Below are 19323 nucleotides of genomic sequence, written 5' to 3' on the forward strand. Positions count from 1 at the left end.
CTTTCGCCGCGTTCGCAGCGAGCAGGCGTCGTAGCAGACGACACTTGTAACATTTCTCTCAAAGGCGCAACACTTTTCTCATAATACAAAATTTTTATTCCCACTAATATTTGATGAGTATTTTTTATATAAGCACATGCACGGTTGTTATTGCTGTTGTGAAAGTAAATAAATAATTATTCAATGGCGCTAAATCAGGCAGAACGATGCATACCCTGGTGGTAAACCATGCTTCAATCTCAAAGTCATACAAACTTTATTCAATGCATTATGCATTATATAAAACACAACATAAATAAAATTAATTTTTGCACGAAAATGTTTTAATACAGCTTCGTTTACTGCGCCGCATGCAAACGCCACCAGTTTCAAGACAGAAGTCAATCCGAAGCCTGTACTTCCCATCATTCCCATGTAGGTTGAGGCGACGTTCAGGAGAACCCCCGTAGACACTAGCGCCAGTTTTCCCTCTATGCTAGGGGGGAAATCCGTCAGCTAACGCTACTCAATGCACGCTGGCACCGCTACAGCGCGTCGGCGGTCTGGAAGGAACATGGCCGCCGCCACCCAATGTTGCCGGCATGCCGCGTACCTTTGCGGTACTCTGTTTTTCCAGTGACTCTAGACTAAACTGCATCGCTGCGCCTTCTAACGGCTGCGCGCCTAAGTTCGAGAGCGCGTACTGCACACGCGCGCCCTTTTAGGGGCGAAGCTCCTTAGGGTGTGGGTCGTTCCCTCTTCTGTAGTAGTAGTAGTAGTATGTAGCCACCTTTAGATTTATGAAGTGTTCACTAGATGGCGTTCCGCTTCCAGTTCCGGTTCCACTTTGCGCGCGTTCGGTGCGAACGCGGGCAAAACGCCGACGGCGTCGACAACAGTTCTGCGCGCTGCTGGTGCTGCTGCATGTCCAAGTTTATACAGCTGATAAAACTACCTTGAGTCTCTCGTTCCCGACGCGCGCTCTCTTTATCTCTCGCCCGTAGCTGTGGTTTACCCGAATGATCCCCCGGTGCTTCGCCCACTCATCATCATTCACTTCGTTACATTCTAGCCACTGTAACTTCGTGGATATGCTGTGATATTTTTTTGATCTGCCAGCCACTGCTCTCCACTAGAGGGAGCTGTGGAGGTCAGTGCTGTTAAGTTAGCTAAGCGGGTTGGAAAGCTAGAAAAGGAACTTCAAATCGAGCAGAAGCAGAGGAAGGAGGCAGAAGAAAAGCTAGCTAACGCAGAAATCCAGCTGAGCGCCACCATTCTGCAAAGCAATGATGAACGCATCGAGGCGAGCACCGCGAACGGAGCTGGCTCCGATGCGAGTGTAGAGACAGCCGAACCCGCCACGCCGGTAAGCAGTGGCGCAAACGTCAGTGATAGTCACGAAGGGGATACCACTGACGCGGCCGGGGAAGAAAACAAAGCCAAGGGCAAGAATAAGAAAGGAGGGGAGGGCATTGTGACTTCGGGGGCAGCTTTGGGCGGTGAGGGGGAAGGAAAGCGTCGAGTTGTCTTTGTTGGGGATTCCAACATGCGTAAAGTAGAACCGGCGATAGCAGAGAGGGTAGGGGCAGACGAACGAGTCCAGGTTAGCGCGCTTCCGGGAAAGCCGATTAGAGAGGTGATCGCGAAGGCCAAGGAACGCATGTGGGACACAATGGAGGAGAGACACCTAGTGGTGATAATGGGCGGAGTGATTGACGTACTGAACGGACGAGGAGCAGGAATCACAAAGCAAATAGCCAAAGGGGTCACCGACCTGCGGAATGTTTCAAAAGAAGTACAAATCGCGGTGTGCACGGTGCCAGAGGTTGAAAGGCAGGGTTATAAAATTGAAAGGGCAGTTCTTGCAGTAAACAGGGAAATTTGGACTCTAGCTAAAGCAATGAATTTTACGGTCATTGACATCAACCGTGAAGTGCACCGAGCAGGCCGCGAAGGCGCTTTTGTGCGTGACGGGATACATTTTAGTGAAAGTGTAGCAACACCGGTCGGAAATCGATTCGCGGCACGAGCTGTAGCTTTTTTAGGCGGGCCCCAGGCAATCAGGAAGCAGGATTAAGTATTGAACATAGCGAAACACCAGTAAAGGGCAGAATTAGGCGACCAGGAGTCAGGAAAAGACGCAGAAAGGATAAGAATAGAGAAGGTAAAATTTGCTACATTAACATGCAGGGTGGTCGTAAGCAGGAAAAATGGCTGGAAATTCAAACGCAACTGAATGATGAAGCGATTAGTGTGTACGCCTTGACCGAAACGCATCTACGAGATTTGGAGCAGCCGCCGGTTATTGACAACTTTGTATGGGAAGGGTGCAACAGAATGACCGGGTCAAGGAAAGGCGGAGGCGTAGGCGTACTAATTAGGCGAGGTCTGAAGTGGCGAAGGGTAAACGAGACATGTAAAGAGCATTTATGGATTAGTGGGACATGGCAAGGTAAAAAGACGTGGCTGGGAGTAGCTTACCTATGGACAGGTAGTGATAGCAGAGAAAAAAATAAGGAATTGATTGATTGCATTAGAAGCGATATTAATGAGTTCAGTAAATCGGGCCAGGTGATATTAGTGGGAGATATGAACGCGCACATGGACGATTTAGACGGATATACTGATTACAACGGCTCTCTAGTGCTGGATCTGTGTGATGAACAGAACCTTATAGTAGTTAACAGGGAGAATAAGTGTCATGGACAGGTAACGTGGCAATGCGGAAACAGGCAGTCATGTATCGACTACGCCTTAGTCTCAGAAATGGTCTACGAACAACTAGACCAAATGATAATAGACGAAAATGGAAAAAATAGCCTGGGAAGCGATCATAGACGTTTGGCATTAAAGTTTGGGCGAGATACCAGCGCAGAACATGAACCAATAGCCTCAGAGTTTTTAAAAATGAATGACGAGCAAATAACAGAGATCGCAAACAACATAGAGAAGAAAATTGAGGCTTTTCCTACAGCAGTCTGGGAATATAAGGAACTGGTGGAGGTTATGCAGCATGAAATAAGGCGGACACGGCAATACAATTGTTGGATTGGAAAGAGGAAACCACGTAAGTGGTGGAACAAGGAAATTAAACAAGCTATAGAAGAGCGTAAAGAGGCATCTAGGGTTCATCGAGAAGCCAAAAAGTTGGGATTACAAGAAGAAGAGGTGCTCCTTAGATGGAATACATACCGAGAAAAGAAAAGGGTTGCGAGTGAGCTCGTGCAAGAGAAAATTAAATGCGCAAGTGAACGTTGGGTGCATAACATTCACAAAAGAGACAAAGGCGCCCCAAAAAGATTCTGGAACCATATAAAAGCACTCGGAGCTCCAACTAGAAACTCGCAAACGGCTATAAGGGATGAAGACGGTAACATCTATGAAGGCGATGATGCGCTGCGGTACATCACAGACGTTATCAGGCATAACTTCGGGACGAGAAAAAGCGTAGTTCAGACAACAGATCCAGCAACAACAGAGAGGCCTGAGAGATCAAAATTCAGCATAGAAAGCTTTTATTGGAAAAAGGCAGCAGAAAATGTCCCTAACAACACGGCAGCAGGACCCGATGAAATCCCAATACAGCTAATCAAAAACATCGGTCCAAAAAGCAAGGCACTGCTGACTAATGCCATAGAGCAAGTGATTAGAACAAAGAATATTCCCGTTGGATGGCGTGAAAGCAAGATGAATCGTATCTACAGAGGCAAAGGAGATAAGGATAAGACGAGCTCGTACAGGCCAGTTACAGTAACGTCGGTGATATATAGAATGGCAATGCAAGCCATGAAATTAGAACTGTCGAAGTGGGTGGAGGAAAACGGTGTATTGGGGGAACTACAGAATGGGTTCAGGCCAGGCAGACGCTTAGAAGACAATATGTTTGTACTAACTCAGTGCATAGAGATTTCAGTAGCTCAGAAAAGACCTTTATGGATAGCATTTCTAGATATTAAAGGAGCTTATGACAACGTAGACAGGGAATTGTTGTGGGATATTCTTCAATACGAAGGCATAGATGACGATTTCGTGGAGCTGCTGAGGGAGATATATCGAGACAACCAAGTACAAGTGGCATGGGAAGGCCGAAAAGGAAATGAAATGGTGGGAATTCACCAAGGATTGAAGCAAGGATGCCCTCTGTCACCATTGTTGTTCACGCTTTACGTCAAGGGCATAGAAAGACGACTGGAAAACAGCGAATTAGGTTTTGATTTATCCTACATGCGTAATGGACAAATGGTGCAACAGAAGATCCCTGGACTGATGTACGCAGACGACATTGTGCTACTAGCGGACAATAAAAAAGATTTACAGATACTTGCGAATATCTGTGGGAACGCAGCGACAAATCTAGGCCTTAAGTTTAGCACAGAGAAATCAGGGATTGTGATCTTTAATGAGCACACGAGTAACTTCGTGGTGTCAATTCAACAGCAAGTAATACCCATAGTGAAGCAATATAAGTACCTCGGCGTACACATAAACGAAGGAAAGAATTACTCAAGCAACCACCAAGATAATCTGAAAATAAAGGGGAAGCGGAATGCAGCATTAATGAAACACAGAGCACTGTGGGGCCACAATAAGTATGAGGTGGTGCGTGGAATCTGGAAAGGAGTAATGGCGCCAGCGCTAACATTCGCAAATGCCATTATATGCTTAAAATCGGATATATTGGCGGGTTTGGAAGTTAACCAAAGATCAGTAGGCCGGTTGGCTTTGGGAGCACACGGTAATACGACAAATGAGGCAGTGCATGGAGACATGGGTTGGGCCTCTTTTGAAGTCAGAGAAGCACAAAGCAAAATTAGTTTTGAAGAAAGGCTCAGGAACATGGATGAAAATAAATGGGCGGCTAAAGTGCACAAGTATCTCTACATGAAAAGCGTGGACACAGAATGGAGGAAGAGGTCAAGGAAGTTGGCAACCAAGTACAGGATAATCGAAACTGTAAATAGACAACCAGGGGTCATCAGAAAGAAAGTGAGAGAAATAGAGACCGTGAATTGGATGCAAAGAATGGAAACGAAAAGGACAATGGAGATTTACAAGAATGAGAAGAAAGAAATTAGAAGGGAAAATCTGTACGATAACACAAAGGGCAGTGCCTTGCTATTTGAGGCTCGAGCCGGTTGCCTAAGGACGAAAACATATCGGAACAAATATTCGGAATTAGATGAGACATGTGTATGCTGCAGTAAAGATCCAGAGACCACTCAGCACATCCTAATGGAATGCGACGGGATCCACCCAGCGAGAACCGTAGGTAACGTGCAACTCCCAGAAGCGCTTGGGTTTAAAGTGGAAGGAAACATAAACAGATCAGCCGTAGAGATCAGCAAGAGACGATTAGAGTACTGGTGGAAAAAAAGTAGGGAAAAGATGGATGCGACCTGATCTCTTAAAATCATAGGCAGCGCTACAAGGTAAATTTTTGAAAAAGAAAAATAATGATAGGTATACAAAAATGCAAGATAAAGAACATGTATAGTATACCTGATTAAATCAAGCAGGCTAGGTGACTATTTGTCGCCGCCCCGTTTCAAAGGGGATGCCAATAAATCATCATCATCATCTGTCAGCCTGCTCGTTTGGTCGCTTCAACCGCGCGCGCACCGGAACGCGGGAGAGAGCGCAAGGTACCACTTCTACAGTCGCCGTGGACTCGTAGAGCGCAAAAAAAAAAAAAAAAAAATCACAGCATATCCACGGGGTGAATGATGATGAGTGGGCGAAGCTCCGGAGGGAATCATCGGATCTCCCGCTTAAGGGGACGCTAGCACAAACGCGTTAGAAACGTGCAGTACTCTCTAGTAAGGGGGAGCGGCCACAGCGTCTTACGCAGCCATTTACACATGCCGGAACGTGCACCGCGTTTGCCGACGCCATCACATGACTGCTGAGAGAGTATACCCCCCGTATTCATACACGCTCCTCGACTTGAACTTGACTTGCCACCGCTTTGGGCAGCGCGTTCGAAACGCGTTGAAGGTAAGGCGGAGAGGCCACAGCGTCTTACACCAGCTTCTTACACGGGCCTACAGCCGTAACGCGCTAGCACAAACGCGTTAGAAACGCGCTAGAAACGCGGCCTTTCGTTAATGTTGGGTATTTATTGCCATCGTGGTGCGTGTGTCCATGTCCGCTTCGTGGCGTAGTGGGCTAACGACGCGCGCTTGGAAGCGAGGGGTCCCTGGTTCGATTCCGCGCTACGTACACAACTTCGGAATTTTTTTTCTCATTTTTCTCAGACTGGTTACACACTACTACTACGACGACGGGGACGGAACGGGTGCCGCCATAAGGAGCTTCGCCCCTAAAAGACATCGCTCCTTCCTGACCTCATCACATAATTCGATTTCAGAAAAAGCATCAATTGCGATAGCAAATTTGACGAGAGCTATACGGAGTAATGACAGCAGCTTTATCAGCTGTATAAACTTGGAGTAGTAGTAGTAAGTGGTTCTTGAGGAAAGGGAAAGGTTGACGCTATCTTCTGCAGCCCTTGAGGGAGCACGGCTCAGCGCCACATAAACTTGGACATGCAGCAGAACCGGCAACACGCAGAACTGTTGTCGACGCCGTCGGCGTTTTGCCCGCGTTCGCTCAAAATGCGTGCGGCGTTGGTGACTGTTGCCGGAGCCTCTGATATAAATACGCACTTGGTGCCGCAGCTAAACGTCGCCTCCCTTCCCTCCCCCTCCCCCCCACGGCCTTTCGTGCGTCGGAAGAAGGCACGTTTGCTCTACATATATGGTGATTGTAGAGGAGGAAAGAGACGCCTACTTCTGCAGCCCTTAAGGGAGCACAGAGCAGAACGCGCGTTTGTTCTCCGCCGTCCGTTCACTCCCCGTGAAAGCGCGCGTCCCTCGCGCTCTTTCACTCGCACATACAGCGTTCGGCGCGCGGCGACGATTTCATCTCCATTGACGTCATACGGAACCTCACGGCGACGGCGACGGCGACGCCGACGGCAGAAATCAGCTTTTGAATGTCCATATAATTGCTATCGCAATAAAAGTGACGCAAAGCATGTGTTCCGCGCCGCGGAATGTCTAGACTCAAGGCGCAGAGGGTGACGCGCTCCAGCGCTGTCAGTACAAATGAAGTGTTTTCGTCACGATATGACGAGATCATCACTCGGGCGATTCCATGGCGACTGCAGAAGTGGCACCACGCGCTCTCACCCGCGTTCCGGTGCGTTCGCGGTTGAAGTGACCGAACGAGCAGGCTGGCAGGTAAAAAAATGGGCGCGCGTGATCAATACGCGCTCTCGAACTTGGGCGCGCAGTCGTAAGAAGGCGCAGCGATACAGTTTAGTCGCCTCTCCCGTGGCCTCTAAAATTTTGCACTCGACTGCATGTATTTTCGTAACCAAACGGAGCCACAGCCGCAGTGACGGCTGCAGCTTTACTCCCTGCAACCGCATGCTCGTTATGAGTGCCAAACGGAAGCGCCTGTCTCTAGACGAAGAACTGGATGTTTTGCGTAGGCTGGACTCCGGGCAGCCTCAAGGTGACGTTGCGAAGGCATTTGGGATCCCGACGTCATCATTGCCGACAATTAAGAGCCAGCGTCAGGCAGTCGCGGCCGCATCGTAAAGTGCACTGCTCGGGCCCGCGCGCAAGAGACTGTGCACTGGATATTTCAGTAAAGTAGACGAAGCTGTTGCCATATGGCTAAAGGATTTACGATCCAGAAGCATTGTGGTTTCAGGACTCATGACTCAAGAGAAGGCTGTGGAATTCGCAGCACTTTTGTCACTGGCTTTGACGCAAGCAGTGGATGGTTGCATCGTTTTCGGGCGCGTTATGGAATCGCATGGAAACAGGTTTGTGAACCACTGCAGTCCTAAGTGCACAAGCGCAGCAAAATATTACTGCAATCTTCAAAACATTCTAAATAAGCAGAAATCAAATTCAAATTAGCAGCATTGCAAATAAAAGGGTTCAAATTTCATTTCAACAACTGATGTCTTCCTTAGCTCCTGATAACAAGCTAATTGCAACATAGCTATTTCAGTGCAGCGAACTTTCACTTTAACCAACTTTTCCCTGGGGTCCCTTGAAGTTGGTTCAAGTGAAGTTTCACTGTAATCATATCATAAGAAGCGAACAACAAAGAGACGAACGACAACAAAGGGGAAAAACTTGTACTTAGTAATTGAATTAAATAAGGAGAAATTACTTGTAATTGCTAATTGAATTAAACATATTTAATTCAATTAGTGAGAACAAGTAATTTACCCTATGTTGTCCTTAGTGTCCTTTTTTGTTGGCTTCTTATAATATGATTAATAGAAATCGGGCCCCTCGGTTCCCTTTCCTGTCTGACAATTTCTGTGGCTTGACTCCTCACATCACTTCAGCGAGCAAAATTACAATAGCGATAAAATAGGAAAGTGAGCTGAACGGTCAGTCAGGTGCCGGTCACTGGAAGAGGAACACCAACATGACGTCGCCCTGTTTTCACTGTCCAGACGTCTGACAATACCTCGTTTGATTGTTATTTGCATTCTCAGTGTTTTCGTAACACACAAACTCTGGAGTTTACAAAAAGCAATGAAAGATTTCTGATAATACAGTATTATCGGCCACAGTTGGATGTTGCCAATGGATAACTTGACGTCTGGTGCGAGGCCCACGCAGTTACTCCAAGGGCAGTGCGCACAGAGTTGGGAAAAGATGCCCCGCAGAGCGGCGGCCTTCAGCGACAAGCCATAGGTCAAAACGCAAAGGCAGCACGAAGTGACACGCGATGAGGACAAGCCCCCAGCGACAAAGTTCTTCCCCTCCACCCAACCTTCAAACACGACGCGCAGTGGATGCAGTGAAATATAACAACGATAGGCACTTACTGCGGGCGACCTTGCCCAACTCGGGGTTGGCCCCCAGCAGGAGGCGCGCGCATTCAGATGCCTGCGCCGCTCTGCGGGTGTCGCCAGAGTTGGGACGGGATGCCGTTGCGGAACGCCCTTCAACGTTCGTCGCCTCCTGCTGTTGCAACTTCTAACTAGTAGAAAACCTTAGCTCGGGAGCTCGTATCTGAATACGTGCAAACGGAGACATTTTCTTTCTCGGCAACCAATGCACCAGTTTGGTGATGTTAGTTGCATTGAAAAGAAAAAGTTTGTCTAATACATCTGAGAAGTGTACTATCAACTTATGCCAGAAAACGGTTCCCAAATTTATCATAATTTGCAAAATACCAAAGTTGCTACAGAAATTTTGAGAATTGTCTGCTAATGCGTAAGCATTGTTTGACTTGGCTGTTCGCTTTTGCTTACTTATGTTGCTAGCTTATGTATGTCTGCCCATCGCTCTTTCCGGAATCAAAGAAGGCTTACGCATTAGTGGACAATTCACAGTATTTCTATTACATTTTTGTTGCTTATCGTGTCTATCCTGCATTGACCATATCATAAGGTTCCAAGCACAATTCTATGGCTTCTGGTAAGCTGCTCACGTCCTTTTTCAGAGCAGAGAGATAATCTGCACGAGTAGCTGAACCGATCGCGTAATTTTTCCAGAACTTGACCAGTCCACTACGAAATAAAAATTCACACATTGTAATAAATTGTGCATTACAGCTGCAAAGAGAGAGAGAGAGAGAGAGACAGGTGAGGAGGAAGAAATCGATGTCACCTTTAAAGCAATCAATAAAAACATGAAAGAAACATTTCATATGAAGACGTCTCTTGCACAGCGTGTGATGCAGAAGTCATTGGCACATCCTAGAAAAATTCTAGTATATCTTACCAGCGATAAATATGTAAGGAGTTAGTCTGACCAAACCTTGGTTTTAAAGGTCTGTCGGGTCAGCGTAAATGTATTTGCGGATAAGAGAGCGCCTAAAGTTTGATGGCACAAAGCAATAAAGGATAACATGCAATGAAGCGAACCTACTATGTTGGATAACGCAGCTTAGCGTATGTAAAGCATTTGACTGTTTAGATACGCCAGGAAAGCTTTACCAGAACGACCTTGGTGCCATATCTTTCAACGGCCCGTTTCAAAAGGAATGCTTGTATCGATCATCAAGTCCTGTTTGTTCTTCGAGGAAGGAGCAGCCTCTATTCACGGCCGAGTCGTATCCACGGCCCCTCGCGACTCAAATGCGCGGTTCTTGTTCAATGCCCAACAAATGTTTATGTCTGCTCCTTCCGTTGAGTCTTCTTTTATTACGATAGCAATTATAAGGACACTCCAGTCGCAATTTTGCCGTCATTGTAGCCGTAGCCGTGATGTTCTGTATAATTATCAAGGGCGATAACACCGTCGCAGCGCGCTGTATGCCTTGTGTGCGAGTGAAAGCGCGCGAAGGGAGCCGACGATGGCGGCTCAGTCTGGCGCGTACAATGGAGGAAAGCGGAGAGCTAACGCGCCGTCTTCCGTCGCTCAAAAGGACGTGGGTGGATCACGCCAGCGTTTTGACAGCGAGTGTCCGCGGTCATCGAGTGGGATGTGTTCATGTTTGCGTGTGCACGCTGACACCATGATTGTTAATTCAGTTAGTACGCGAATGTTTCTAAGTTTATACGGCCAATAAAACTACTATTCTTACTTCCTATAGGTGTCTACTGATTTGCTATCGCAATCGATGCTTCGCCTTTCGGGCGAAACTGATACACTTTTTCCCCTTTGAAATTCATTGAACAAGTACGAGTACCAATAACTCGGCCATTTCGCAACGTTCCTGGATGTGGTGCTTTTCTTCACAATGTACAGATTAAGTACTCGTCACTTTTAGTTCCAGAGGGTTGGAGCGGAAAATAAGGAAATCCAATGCGGAGCTGCACATCACATAAATACGTCGAAGGAATGGGTGCTCCATCGTTCCGAGCGTCCTAAGTATAGCTGCTTAAGGTTGTAAATTTAAGTGATTTGGTAAGAATTCTCTACGAATATTAAAAATACGGAATTTTAGAGAAAGATAGCATTTGTTTTATTCAGAACATATATAGGAGTGCACCTATTCACATACTTTTGACCCAAAGTGTTCGAGGAGCGCTTTCTGAAAGGAACGATGCCTGGGGTGCCGCTGCTTTGCAGGATGTTACGATTGGCACTTAACACTGTCGTGCCCGGCGGCTCTTCTCGACAAAGGCTGCTGCACCGGCAAACCTTCAGCAATGGAAAGCCATTCACATTCCTCGTCTTTGCCAGGCCTGTGAGCTGACGACTAGATCACCGTCACCGGAGACTAATGGACAAGCACTTATGTTTCGCATCTTCGGCTGTTCGACTGCTCAGAGCTCATGGACGAGACTAATTCCGAGACCCCAGGCTGCAATGGGTCATCGGTGTCGTGCGTCGTTAAACGGCAACGTCGCTGTTTTTCTGTCACAGTACGGACTGTGACGGTCAAACAAAAGAGCTCACTTCGAGACGACATAAACCGCCGCCCTTCGTGGAAACGACATTTACCGCGAAGGCCCGTCACCTGGCCCTGGCAAGCTGATCGTCATGGAAAGCCCCATAATTCTTACAAGGGGCCAACGTCCAGAATTTCCGTGGGAACGGCGTCGAGTTGAGGCTCCCAAAGTGCCACGCGGTTGCCCGTATGCGGTGGCGATTGCGCAACCTTGGAGGCAGAAGCCGGCGGAACGGTGCAGCGTCAGGGGCGGTATTTTGCGAACAGTCTGACGATTGGCCGAGAAGAACAACAGTGAAATCCCCCTACGAGAGAAAGGGGGAAAATTAAGTGCTTAAAAAGCGGACCTTCAGTGCTGTTAAGGCGCGCTCGTACATCGAAACTCTCAAAATGTAAGTACCCCCTTTTTGCATCCCTTGGACGTCGCCCCGGACCTCTTGATCGCTCGGCATCATGGCACATCACCAGTCACGGAAGCCGTAAGGACCGCTCGGACCCCGAGTCCCAACAAGGCGGAGCCATCAAGACTAAGGATATGACTCAAGCACCTCCTGGTTCCCATCGCGGCGTTGTGAAATGTGCGCAAGTGCTGGGAACTGTAGCCGTCAAAGTACGCCATGGCGAACCTCTCTTGCCTCGCATAGGCGGACAGCCCACTTCTGCCGCGACTGTTGTTACTTTCGGGGCGGCCGCCCTTCCTTTGTGAGGCTCCGCATTCTCTGCTCCGCTGTGGACGAGTGATAAGTGACGGCTTTTCGCTGTCAGGTTGCGCCATTCCTGGCGGCATTCGAGTACTCGACAATTCTGCAATGACGTAATTTCAATTCAAGTGTAAACTAGTGAGTAGCGTGCATGCTCCGCTTAATAAATGTCCTGTTCGGCGTTGTCGTTTTCGATGTTCCTTGCAGCGGCGCGGACTCGCCTCGTTCCCCAGCTTGAAAAGACCGAGCGCGGCCGCGGTGCACGCAGCGCCCAACGGCTCTCGGCACTGCAGAAGGAAGGCGTTTATTATTAAGGCGTTATGTGGCTCGGTCGACCTTCAACGTGCGCGAGTGAAAAGCGTGTCGTCCAAGCGAAATCGTGTTTAGAAAAAGTTTATTTCAACAAAAGACGATACGAACACTGAGTCACAATGAGGACGATGACATACAAAGTACGGAGCACTGTATACACGGCACGTTTTCGTAGAAATGTCCACACTCACTGACATGTAACCACATAGACCCACGAAAACGTCACATTATATAAAATGATGTTGAATATATACAGTGTACACAATGGTTATTTACAATGATGATGTGACAGAGGCACTTTACATAAATTTGTAGTGATGCTATGAGATGTGTATTTACTAAAAAATGATCGCGCGTACAAGATGACGCACACACATAAATCACGGGCACGTGTACATACTATGTATAAATAATGAATACTTTTGATGGCCTGGCTACAAGAACGGGGAGGTCGGAAATTAAGCCATACGCGTCCATCAGCCACCGACAGGAGACGGCATGACCACTGTCGAAGGAATTCCTCTTCCCCAAGAAAGAACAGCTCCCCTGACAGAAACGACAAAGTGGAGCGCGGCGGCGATGTCCCGCGGCAACTGCCTCGCAGCGGTGACGTCATACACAAACGGCCCCGCAGCAATGAAATGACGCGCGAAGTGGCCACGTGAGCAGCGCGACCAGATGTAATAAATCGGTTAACTCCGAGGCCACGGAAACCGGCATGCACGGCCCTGCAAAATACCCCAGCAACGACGCACATGCTTGTTGAATTCGTGAAGGGGGCAATTGTGACGCAACGAAGATGGGACCCAACCGTTCTAATCTGTCACGCATTGGGAGCACTTGCCATCCTAGACGCCACATGAAGTCGCGTAGATGGCCAGGCAGAAAGGATGCCGTTATCGCACCCCACGACACATTATTGGAACGTGCGCGGCGCGCCGGGGGAACCAGAGGAAGCAGTAAGGCTGACATTGTATCCACAACACGGTTTTTGAGGACGTCTACATAGTAGTAGCAGAAGAATTCTATACTGACCTGTACAGTAGCCAAAACAGCCAAGCTACTTTCATTCAAAATAGTGATGAACCGGATACAGAAGCTTCTTCTATAACTAGCGATGAAGTTAGAAGGGCCTTGAAAGACATGACCAGGGGAAAAGCGCCTGGAGAAGGTGGAATAACAGTAGATTTAATCAAAGATGGAGGAGATATCATGCTTGAAAAGCTTGCGGCCCTTTATACGCAATGCCTCACAACTTCAAGTGTACCAGAGAGCTGGAAGAACGCCAACATTATACTTATCCATAAGAAGGGAGACGTTAAAGAATTGAAGAATTACAGACCCATTAGCTTGCTTTCAGTATTGTATAAAATATTCACCAAGATAATTTCCAATAGAATCAGGACAACACTTGACTTCAGTCAACCAAGAGAACAGGCTGGTTTCAGGAAGGGATATTCTACGATGGACCATATCCATGTCATCAATCAGGTAATCGAGAAATCTGCGGAGTACAATCAACCTCTTAATATGGCTTTCATAGATTATGAAAAGGCATTCGATTCAGTAGAGATACCAGTAGTCATAGAGGCATTGCGGAATCAAGGAGTAGAGGAGGCATACGTGAATATCTTAACAAATATCTACAAGGATTCCACAGCTACCTTGGTTCTCCACAAGAAAAGTAGAAAGATACCTATCAAGAAAGGGGTCAGACAAGGAGACACAATCTCTCCAATGCTATTCACTGCATGCTTAGAAGAAGTATTCAAGCTCTTAGACTGGGAAGGATTAGGAGTGAGGATCGACGGAGAATATCTCAGCAACCTTCGGTTTGCAAATGACATTGTCCTATTGAGCAACAATGGAGAGGAATTACAACAAATGATTGAGGACCTTCATCGAGAAAGTGTAAGAATTGGGTTGAAGATGAATATGCAGAAGACAAAGATAATGTTCAATAGCCTGGCAAGGGAACAAGAATTCAGGATCGCCAGTCAGCATCTAGAGTCTGTAAAGGAATATGTTTATCTAGGTCAATTACTCACAGGGGACCCTGATCATGAGAAAGAAATTTACAGAAGAATAAAATTGGGTTGGAGTGCATACGGCAGGCATTCCCAAATCCTGACTGGGAGCTTACCACTGTCGTTGAAAAGAGAAGTGTACAATCATTGCATTCTACCGGTGCTAACATATGGGGCAGAAACTTGGAGGTTAACAAAGAAGCTCGAGAACAAGTTAAGGACCGCACAAAGAGCGATGGAACGAAAAATCTTAGGAGTAACGTTAAGAGACAGGAAGAGAGCGGTGTGGATCAGAGAACAAACGGGGGTAGACGATATTCTAGTTGACATTAAGCGGAATAAATGGAGATGGGCAGGCCATGTAATGCGTAGGATGGATAACCGATGGACCTTTAGGGTTACAGAATGGATACCAAGAGAAGGGAAGCGCAGTCGAGGACGGCAGAAAGTCAGGTGGGATGATGAGGTTAGGAAATTCGCAGGCGCAAGTTGGAATACGCTAGCTCAAGACAGGGGTAATTGGAGATCGCAGGGAGAGGCCTTCATCCTGCAGTGGACATAAATATAGGCTGATGATGATGATGATGATGATGATGATGATGATGATGATGATGATGACATCAGAACACACCTGTTGTACGTGGCGATAAAATGCCACGGCCGTAGAATAAAATGCAGGTGCGTTTAACACTTGTGGCCCGCGATTTAACTGTACGCCCGGTGCATGCAACGAATTTTTGTGCCAAGGAAATAAGAGGTGAGTTCACGTGCGGGACACATTGATCCCCGTGTAATAGGCGAAGCAGAAATCGCAGAGCAAACAGCCGGCAGCGGACAGACACGGATGGAACGCGAACCCACCGCGAGGGCGTGGTTGCCCACGCGCTGCGCGACATACCAGGGCCTGTATTTTGTAGCGATGCGTTATGCTTTATTCTATACTAATCTTATCATCCACCACTCACGGCCGGCTGATCCCGTTGATAACGTGAGCGGACCGTCGTTCTGACCACTGACCAAGCGCGGAAAGGCATTAGGATCGGAAAGGCATCGCTACAAAATACCGGCCCTGTTGTGTACTGCCCGACCAGAAGAAGGAACCAAGAAGGCACTGCAATGATCTAGTAACCCGTAATGGCGGCTGTACAACGTGACAATGTACCGCACACGGTCGCAAAATGTGCTAAGTACCTTTTTTTGTTTTTAATAGGGGTAAATCATAACGACTCGGTGTAGTAATTCACTTACTAGGAACACCGACCCGGTGTCTCACCTATATGCAAACGCTCACCCAACAATTGTGATGGTGCGCGGGTCGCCATCGTCTTCCGTAAGAAAGCAACGCTCGCGCAACTATTCTGGTCACCGTCGTCACCGTGTTAATTAAGATAGCGTTAATTAAGCCACTCGAACCCACGACCTTCGGTGGGAGTCGAACCCACCACCTTTGGCGTTAAGACGAAGTTAATTAAGGCACAGGTAATTAATGTAGAGTTAATTAAGGCACTCAAACCCACGACCGTTGGTCGAAAGAAACGAGTCATAATAAGTAACAACGCATTCGAATGAGAATGTCATGTAACTTAATGAATGCCTCTTGAGCGCGCTGACTTTCGCCATCACCCTCTTTGGCGTATGCTAAAGTGACTGTCATTTTTTTTTATCATTGGTTTGTATCTTCGGCAGCAAACATTTTCGTGGTCTCTCTAATGACCTATTTTCAATGACTGAAGGTGGTCGTCGATGAATAAAGACGCCGGTACAGTTCGTATCGCACGTATCATTGCTCTCAGTCACTTGTAATTCGTACAGCCCTTCGATTAGCTCCGATAAACTGCCGATAAAGCTAATTTGTGAGGAGGATGAATGGTTTACGCAATTGTATACGCCGGTGTTTTGAGCGGCCGGCGGCCTCGATTACGCGAACGTGGTGCCGCTTACGGAGCCCAGACGGCGACGTAAACTCGGGCGCTCGTCACATGAGAGCGGCCTTTGGCCCACACTCTCCCTTCTGACGCCCTTGAAAAACGCGCCTCGTCGTTTCTTCTCGGCATACTCGCAGACGGGAACATATCGGGTTTCCTCGGAGACGGCGCCCTGGCAACCGTGTGTACAAAGTTGCCCTGCTGCAGCTTCCCACATTCCATCCCGGCTCCTGCCTTCTCCGGGCTTGTGTGGATATGCTCTGCGCTCTTTCTCTAAACCAGAGGGCACTCCACCAGTTTGGAGACTGTTCTATAGACGGCTGTTATATCCGGAATTAGGATCTTTAATGAAGAGACGAGTAATTACGTGGTGTCAATTCAACATATATATATATATATATATATATATATATATATATATATATATATACTACTTCTTCGGCGTATACATAAACGAAGGAAAGACTTGCTCAAGCACCCACCCAGATTATATATATATATATATATATGTGTTGTGTGTGTGTGTGTGTGTGTGTGTGTGTGTGTGTGTGTGTGTGTGTGTGTGTGTGTGTGTGTGTGTGTGTGTGTGTGTGTGACGCGAGCAGGAGGTTGCGGACGTAGAACAACATGGTCGCCCGAACACTGCCTTTAATCTTCGTCTTTCTCTCCTTTCCACGCTGTTGCACCGCACCATCCTTGTGCGCTACGTCACACGCTTCCCCCTGCCCCCGAGAGAGCGCGTGCTGCAAACAACATGAGAGGCAGCAAGGTGATGATAAATCAAAATATCAAAAGGTGCAGTTATTACAACGTCCTGGCTTTAAACTCATTCCAACTTCCGAGAAATGTGCGGCAGTCGTCCAGCATAGCTCGGGTGGCCGAGGCTGGCTGTGGCACTCCGGACGGCACAGGTATGCCCCGATGAAGGAAGACACACTGCAGCAGTGGTAAATCGGATGTAGTGGGTGTCGACTGATTCGTCGCGACTTGTAGACACGCGGTGTCTCTTGCTCGAACGTTCGATGGACTGAGTAGTCGAGGCGAAGTCTTCGTTCGTCCGGTATGCCGAGAAAGTTCCCGTGTCGTTTTCGTCGTTGTGCACAGCGTTGTCGCAGGAATCTTTGGGATGGGAGCATTCCTGATGGGTGGCGCTGAAGGTGTACTTTCTTGCAAAACACAATAGTACTCGTTGAGTTCGCCTTGGATTGAGTTGGCTTGCGCACTGACGTTTTCCTTGCTGTTGCAACTGTGCTTTCGGTGGTGCTCTCCGTCGTCGTCTGTGTCGAAGTCGTCGTCGAGGTAGCTGAAGTTTCATTTCATTTTCATTTTATTTGGGCCCATTTACAAGCAAATGGAGGGGGCCAAGGTAAAAGCTGCTTGTCGGCAGCTTGAGTGGTCCCTGGCCCCCTTTACATATTGGCAGAACGGTGGCAAAGAACACTTTCAGAAATGAAAAAACAAATAACAGTGGGTTACATCGATTAAAGGGAATAATTACATTTCTTTCACTGTGATTACACGTGGTTTCACTGTACCATGGTGATTTAAATTATAGTTTTCGCAAGACAAATGAGCTCCGATGGTGTCAAGACATGAATGTCAACTCCGCCTTCTAGATAAGAATTTAGTAGCCGTGGCAGGGTGTTTGCGACCATTTGATGGCCGTAATTTGTTCTCGAAAACGGTATGAGCCATTTTTCATGGCTGCGCGTGTCATATGTGGGTGTATACTCTTTTAAGTTTGCTATGTCTGTTATTAGGTTGCTTCTTTTACCTGAAAGTAGTAAGTGCATAGGGGAATTTGTTTGTAGAGATGATGACTTTTTGTTATGTTGTACTTGGTGAAAAGACCTTCAGTGTGTGAGTTGAACGGCACATTTGAAATAGCGCGTATTACTTTTTTTTTTGCATCAGTAGTATTTTAGAGAGATTGGAAGCCGATGTTGTGCCCCATACAAGATGGCAATAATTTACATGCGAGGCAAACAGTGCATTGTAAATGATCAATTTAGCTGACGTTGGTAAAAGGTACCGATTTCGATGCGGTATACCTGTTATGCGGCTCAGTTTCTGGAGTATAAAATCAACGTGAGCATCCCATTGCAATGTGTCGGTAAAGTATACGCCAAGTACTTTTACTGTGTCAACAACCTCTATATTCTCAGAGTTGTAAAATATCTTGTGGGTCAATGGAGTACAGGTACCTCTTGTTTTAAAGATGACTGCTTGTGTTTTATTGGAGTTTACTTTTAAAAAATTGTCCTGGCTCCATTTTGAGAGATGGGTGAAGAGATTGTTCGCTGCATCAATGAGGCCTGTATAAGAGTTGTTTGATAAAAAAACGCTTGTATCATCTGCATAGTTTATCAATTTTGCCTCGCGGTGGATAAGAACTATGTCATTTATGTAGATGTTAAATAGAAATGGACTAAGGATACTTCCCTGAGGGACACCTGTTTGTATTTGTCGTGTAGATGATATGCTAGTATTTATAGCCACATATTGCTGCCGATTTCTAAGGTAGGATGTCAGCAACTGAAAAGGAAGGCCCCTGATGCCATATCTTTCAAGCTTAAGTATTAGGAGGTCATGATTTATGCAGTCGAATGCTTTTGTGAAGTCTATGAATAGACCAATTACAAGTAACTTATTTTCGATGTTTTGCAGTATATATTCTTTCTGTGCTACTAGTGCTAGTTCTGTTGATTTACCTTGTTGGAAACCGTATTGAGCATCTGTGATTAGTTTGTTTCTTGCTGAAAGATGTTAATTGGTTGAGTAAGATTTTTTCAAGACCTTTAGAAAACTGCGGGAGAATAGATATCGGGCGGTAATTTTTTATATCGAGCTTGTCACCTTTCTTATATAACACAATTACTTTTGCGATTTTCATTTTTTCAGGAAAATTACCTGATGTTATGCATAAGTTATAGATGTAAGCTAACACAGGTGAAATGTCAGAAATGACATGTTTGATAGGTCTTAATTGGAGGCCGTCAGCAT

This window comes from Dermacentor silvarum, chromosome 8, assembly GCF_013339745.2.
Source record: "Dermacentor silvarum isolate Dsil-2018 chromosome 8, BIME_Dsil_1.4, whole genome shotgun sequence".
NCBI lineage: Eukaryota > Metazoa > Arthropoda > Arachnida > Ixodida > Ixodidae > Dermacentor > Dermacentor silvarum.